Source organism: Schistosoma mansoni, chromosome W (genome assembly GCF_000237925.1).
Source record: "Schistosoma mansoni strain Puerto Rico chromosome W, complete genome".
Lineage (NCBI taxonomy): Eukaryota > Metazoa > Platyhelminthes > Trematoda > Strigeidida > Schistosomatidae > Schistosoma > Schistosoma mansoni.
The window spans coordinates 8,068,624-8,076,395 of NC_031502.1; positions in this window are offsets into that span (position 1 = coordinate 8,068,624).

The window sequence follows — 7,772 nt, forward strand, 5'->3', positions numbered from 1 at the left end:
TATCGAATTATATCACTCACAGTTAGTCTAGTGGAAACTATGTTCAAGTTAGAAGAGAAAAGCTTGTTTCAACTAATGAGTTAAACTTTCAAACTTTACTTTGGTTACTTTACTTCAATGAGTTAAATGTTACTTATCAACGTTTCTCATAGAAAACATTTGAATAAAACACTAAATAGAACTGTCTTTGATATTTTCACAATACTAGTCAAGTTAAGTTATGCTTCATACATGCGCTACCTAGTTTTAATTCTTGCAGGAAAATAAATGTACAAAGATAGGTTTTGTCACTTAAAATAACCATCAATATAAGATACTATATAAATTTATGAACTAGTCAGTAAAATATCTATAACGTAGAACTGATAGTATACCACACCATTACATAATATATACTATAATAATATAAAGCTCAATCAGCTTAAAGGAATTCACTCGTTTCATAGTCATCCGTATATGATGAGCTGTTTTACCATAGATTTGTACTTTTGTCTGCGATGTGCAAAATATCTTACAAGAAATATGGATAAGTTATTCGCTGTTAAGTTCTTGAATATTCAGAGTATACTGTTGTACAGATGGAAAAAGGGGTCAGTCATTATTCAAATAAAACTTAACCGTATTGAAAAAATATATATTCACTGAATAAAAACAGTTCAGCTAAGTACTTTAACGTAATAATTTAAAAGGTCTTCAAATAAAAACTCTTGAAACTTAGAATTGATGGATTGAATGGAATATGAAATTACATGGATACTGGCATTTGAAACAATCTATCTTTAAGGTTAATAACCCTTCATTATTCCGACTAAACTACAAGACTCAACTATTTATTAATTTTCAGTTTCAAACTAATCATATAGGACTGAGTTTAATCCATACATTAGTTTCTAATCACAAAGCATAATGTTAATCTCCTTCTGACAAGTGACCAATACACATACATAGGAAAACTAAGTAACATGAAGAAAATCAAAAAATATTGGACGTAACCTACCGTCATCTGAATGAATTGCTTCAATGTACAATGTAATTGAATAAAATATCAAGATGACTTGGATAGAATACATGTTTGACTTCAGCAAATGTTTCATATTATGACAATCACTCAGTTAAATTAAGTTTGTTAGAATTTGAAAATTTTTAATAAAAGCTGTTGTTGATTTTATTGTGTAGTATATATATGTGTATGTTTTAACAACCGCTTCCTTATTTTTAATTCAGTATCCAATGTTTCAAACTTATTCCCCAGATGTTCTGTTCGCTTGACTTGAGTTGTTTTTAAAATTCAAAGTTTCTGAGCTAAAAATTAATGGTATATTGAGAAGATGTGCTACGTTAGTTTATGGAGATGAACCAACAACAATGGGCTCTGTAAAAAGTAAATTTTTGTTTTATAACCTAATTTTCAGGAAGTCTGTATTTATTTAACCAATTTCTTTTTTATTTCTGTTATTTTTCACTCATTTGTTTTCTCTCAAAGGTATCGTGATAAACCGGAAAATAGCACAATGATATCCGATTGGATTAGAGTTTGTGTAAATTTCCCATCTGTTAACTGGCACTGTGAATTAACCAATCAATTATGAGTAAAAATGATAGACTGGTATAGGATATAAGAAAAGCTAAAAAAATGGTTTCTGCAATTATGTTGTGATATGTATATATATATATGATATTTTTCTATGGCCTGGTATATGCTAACTACCTAATGAAGATTATAAATTACTTGATAGCTATTTAGTTTTAATTTTTAACTTTACAGATACGGACGCTCATAACCGTATTCAGTAATAAACCTTGAAATATAGAAATAATCACGGTTAGTACAATACCTTAAAACTATTGAAATGAAATGCAAACATTGACATACAATAACGAAATAATTAAAGTAAATTTATTTCCCAACTTATTTTGTATACACAAACATGTCAGTACGTATTAATTACCAGTTTAGGGTTGTGGAGATTGTTGAGTTTTTATTGTGATCATAAACCGATCAACTTTAGACCACCAATGAAAACTTGAAAGCACTGGACGGCCGTTTCGTCCTATTATTGAACTCCTCAGCAGCGTGTGTCCGCGATCCCTCGTGTGGGACTCGAGCCCAGGGCCTTCGGTCTCGAGAGCAAGCTCAGACCACTCAGCCAGGATCCGTAGTCCAAATTTACTCTTTGTTATATGGTGGGTAAGAGTCGACTGGGCTCTCTGAACCTACGTTTCGCAGTAATTTGTGCTTTTCGGAGAGGCGCGCATGTAATCTACACAGATATGCTTTTGCACACAACCTAGATCTGGCCTTTCTGTTGAGCACCTCGGCTCACCTAACATCCAGCATAGTACGAAATTAAGTCACTCAGACTAGCGACAGCACTAACTTGATTGACAGATTTCGATAAATCCTGAAGAATTAGACAAACATGGAACTGGTCATTATTCCATGACCAGTCAATTTTTCAGTCACTCTTTACCCGGTATTTTAAGGTACTGTTTCTCAATTACTCGTCACTTCAGTCCGTCAAAATCATCAACTTTAGTCTATTAATCGTAAAAATAAGGATTTATTCAAACTGAACCTGGATTTTAAATTATAAATGGTAATTACAATAACGATCACTCTTATACAAAAACTTGATTGTGGCTAGCAGTGGAATCTTAGACGCACATCTTGTCCTACCCAAGACTAATCATCTGGATGTACCTGCATCCGGGTTGATGTGTTCCCGCAATTCGAACCTAGAACTTCTCGATCCAAAGGCCTACTTGTCCTATTAGGTACTAAATCCAGATACCCGCTCAGTTGTGCAAAGCATTTGAACTTAATTTGATTTAAAGGTGTTTAAACTATCCCTTTGTTGACACTACTGACGGAATTTCGATCAGTCTTTCTTGGGATACTTGCCTCCTGTGTAATTAGCCTCAATATGACCATTTTTTCCACGTTTTATAGAAGAGAAGGGTTATGGTCAAAATGGGATTTATGATGCACGTTTCGTCCTTTTTAGAACTAGTCAGTTAGATATACCTTTCTTGAGTAGTTGATCCCTATGTGACAACCAGTGCCATATTTGTCTAGTCCTTAGTGCTGATCAAATTCTTTCTATCAAGCTGTAATATGATCATTCGTTCAAGTGACTTACATCTCAATCACTTAATTTTGCTGTTGAGTATATTTTAGGAATGACTACTCTAACTGCGGAACTAGATGGAACACGTTTGAATTCTACAGGGAGCGTCAGTTACCACATGATTTCAAATGCGCCTTCTTGATAAATGCCAAGTAGTATATATTCAATGTCAAGAGCTTCATATAGAATACTTGCAGTAATCGAATAACAAAAAGTTTCAAAACACTATCATGCTTGGTGAGCCAACATAGATTTACTTTTTCTATACACTCTACCAATAATGGTATCTATATATAGTAATTTGTACTTGTTATTTCGAATTTTTTAGTTACGGACTATTTAAAGACAATTTCTTTTCAAAAATGTTTGTTGAACTTTTTCTATGTTTACTATTATCCCGAACCGTTTTTTTACTTTATCTGATTGGTTATCTTTATTGTGATTGTTTTTTTCACTTACTTTTGGACTTTACAAAAATATCTCGGTCACACATGTATGGCAATTAATAATAGTAATGATATTAATGATAATAATAATAAATATTCTACTTATTACTTTTTAGTAATAATAATACCGCTTCTTTGAATACTATTTCTGTAATTACAAGTGCTTTAACAGGAAGTAACATTTGTTGAAACTAAAATTACATAAATAAATAATGAAACCCCGGTTGTTTAAATGTTTTCTGTTAGTTTTTCCTATTTAATCTTTAACCGATCAAATATGATACAGTAAACTTTTTAACTGGATGCATTTTAGGATGATGCTTAACTAAAGAAGGATAAAATTTTCTTTTTTATGAAAGTGTAAATAGGAGAAGGATCATTGAGTAGTCTAAATGTTGAGGTCTGCAGCTTCAGGTTTTGATTTATTGTTGATACTATATACTCAAGTATAATCTACGAGAAAGAAAATCAATCTTAATTTCTCATATCAATTTAAGATGACTTTTGCTCCGTCATGTCAAGGCATTCTCGCATGTTCTATTCATCAGTTTTCAGTGTATTTCAGTTGCATTTAGTTCTTTGATCATCAATAATTTTTTTTGTAATGACTATTTCACTGTGATCTTTCATTCAGTGACAATTACTCAATTAGTGAAACACTGTAGCTAATAATCACTAAATAGATGTGTTACTGAATTAGCTTGAATGTAAGTTCAATCCTATTTGGTATCGTTCAACTAATCTTCTTAACGAGATTGGTTTTCTGGGGAAGCTGAGCGAGCAAAGTCAGTGTATAAGATATCGTACTTATCCTTAGGGTTATTACCGCAAATGTTGATTCTACAACACGATCTCCGAAGGGTTTATGGATGCTCAGTGTTGACGTGTCTCACAATAGCAAGAAACAAATGTCTAGTGCTTCTCGGTTTCGAATGGTTGTCTAGTTAAACCCAGTCCAGTGATGTCTACTACGAAACAGATGAGATTTTGAGATTGTTTGGCTGATGTGATTGATCTCATCTGTGAAGTTCAAATCATCGAGCTGTATCCAAAATGTTTGCCGTATCTCCTTCTTCCTTCAAGGAGTATGTATCCTGATAAATTTTCTGACTGAACGCTTGAATCACGTTCCTAATCTCTTCTAATGAACTTAGGCTGAATCTACATGACAACTTGAACACGAGAGTAAAAGTGTGAAGTGTGAAAAGAACGCTTTACTCCATAGTTGGTTTATGTACATAAAAAGGACAGTATTTATGACATTTCAGATGACATTAGGCTTCTGAAGGATTGCGGGTCCCCACTGAACATAGTTTGAGGATAGACAATCACCCGATCAGAAATGTGACACGGGACTCTTAACTTTATAGATATTTCTGGGAAACCTCTGTTCAGTGTTGACTGGATAAAATTTTTCCCACTTTTTTCAGGTCCCCTCTGAATTTTTTCGAGGAATACTCTGAATTTCCTCAGTCTTCCTAATGTAGTCGATCACCGGAAAGAAGAGAAAGTGTAAGAAGAAACAGCCTTGACTGACACTGATCTTCAATTAGATTACATCTGTCAGCTGAATTACATGCATGGCTATAAATTGTAATCAGTCGTAAGAATTCTGTTTGATGTTGACGATCTTCTCAGGCTTATCATAGAGTCGAGGAAGGTCCCATAAGATTCTCTTACCCTCACTGTTAAATGCTTTTTCATATTCAGGGAGGCTGATCTATAGTGACGAGTCCTATTCAAATGATTGTTCAACAATGATCAGTAGTGTCGCGACTTGGTCAGTTCACGATGATAATTACAGAATACAGCCTGTTGATCTTGAAGTTGGACATTTACTGAGTATTTCATTCGGTCCAACAACACTCTAATAAAATCTCTTCTTGATATTGATAGTAGTGTGATGCCTCCGTAGTTCTCATATTAGATTAGATCTCCTTTGTTTGATATCTTGATGCGGTATCTTTCTTTCCAGTCTGTCAGTGGCACTTCGTTCTGTCCTCAAATCTTTCTGAAGAAATAATGGATCATCTTAGTAGTTGCCTCTGTCTGACTTTAGTGCTTCGTGTGTCATGCTGTCTGGTTCCACTGCTTACCCACTCTTGATTTGTCTGATGACCATCTTCATTTCTACGATCGTTGGTGAAGTGACATCCAAAGGAAGGTCGGTAGGTGCTGCTTTGATGTCCATTGTGTTTTGTGGGCCTGATCAATTCAATAATCCTTCAAAACGCTCTTCTTACCATCTCGATTGTTTTTAAATCTCAGTGGTTGGCTCGCCTTCTTTGCCTTTGACTGGTCACCCTGGTTTTCTGCATTTTCCAAGTAGCTTCTTTGTTGTATCTTACATTTGTTTCATATTTCCTGGCCTTGTGGCTTTTGCCGATGTCATTCCTTGAGCTCTTATGTATTTCCGTTTGTCAGCTCAAATATTCCACTTCATTCAGTTGTTCGACTGTTTTAACGCTTGTCTTCTAGTTTTTCATTCCTTGAATCATCCTCAGAGTATCGGCAGAGGTCCATTCTTTATGATGCTGTTTCCTGTGGCACAGCACCTCCTGATATATTGAAGTAAATGTTTCTTCAGTCCCTTTCCAGTTGTCTTTTATAGTAGATTCCGGTTCTTTTAGTGGATTTTTGAGAGCTTGGAATATGTTGCTGACAACTATCTTGAATTCATTGACTTTGTCAGTGTCTCAAAAACGTCTGTAATAAACTTTACTGACGCTGACTTATTAGTTTCCCAGCAATTGTTTGGCTTCAGTTTCATCTTGACAATCACGTGATGGTGATCTGAAGGCCTGTGAGCTCCTCTTTCTAATCTCACGTTCTCCACAGGACCTTTTGAACATTTTATTGATGCAAATTAGATCAGTCAGGTTCTGTATTGTGATCCTGTGAAACATATGTAATTATATGAAATTATTGCGGTACGTTTGAAGTTTGCGTTACGATCACACGGTATTTATTACAAAGTGCTTATATATCGTTAAACTCTAGTTTATTAATCAATAATAACATTCAGTTAACCCTTGAAGAAAAATGGTTCGACTGACACAAAAACGAGCTCGAAAAAGTCCTAGTTCTTCAGATGTCAACTCTGGTCTTACCTATACCCCATGCTCTGCAACTCCTGATGCACCAGATAATAGTGGGAGTGGATTTATTCCACACATGTTGCTGGATGACTCTATGTCTAACTTAATAATGAGTTCTAACTCACGAACAGATGGTGTCGATCTTATTAAGAGCGAATTAGCCGCTGTCTATAAGCAATTAAGTGATATGCGTTATAAAGTGGAGTCACTTGCGGGCTCTTTATTAAAGCATGATGATCTTAACCTAGAAGTAAAGACACTGTCACCCCTTCGACTGCTGTTGTCAAAGGATATAGTTCGTTCTGAACTGGAAGACAGGATCAAAGTAGAATCAGTTATTGACTCGATAACTAGCGAAGTCACCAAGCGAATAATCTCACGAAATAACGTGATTATATATAATATACCTGACAAGGTTGCTATTAAAACTGTAAGAAACTCGATACTAAAGGCAGCTAACCTCCAGGACAGTCCATGCCAATGTATCCGACTTACCAAAAAGCATCAAAAATACTCGTGCCCTATCCTGTTTAGATTCGATTCCCATTTATTAGCGGAACGTTTGATAGAATCTGAACAGCTAGTCTGTGCGCATATGAAGTTTAAAAACGCTCGTATAGTCTCAGACAAAACCACCAATCAAAGATTAACACAAAAGCGTACCATAAAGGAAAATAACATTGATGAGGTCACAAAAAATGTGATTGCGCCAGCAGCTGAACCCACAGGTGCAGCTAAATTATCTCATGTTAGTCAGTGTACTGATATACCAATGCAGTGTGTTAGTTTGCCTCTCATACCCCTAGTGGCCCTAGATAACCAGGACATATCTGATGGAGACTCTAATGTGTCACCTTTATATAACTGTGAAGAATGTATCAGAAATGTAAGAACTAGTGACCTAATTATTACGACGACAGGTTCATTAAAATGTGAGTCAATTAATGTAAATAATAAGAGCGACGTGTCTTTCATTTTAAGCTATCAATAAAAGATATCTGTAATAGTTCAAGCAGCAGTCAAATATTTATTGATTATTGGTAATTTAAGTAAAGGCATTAAGAAATCGCCTTCGAAAAAACGTTTCTTATTTAGAATGT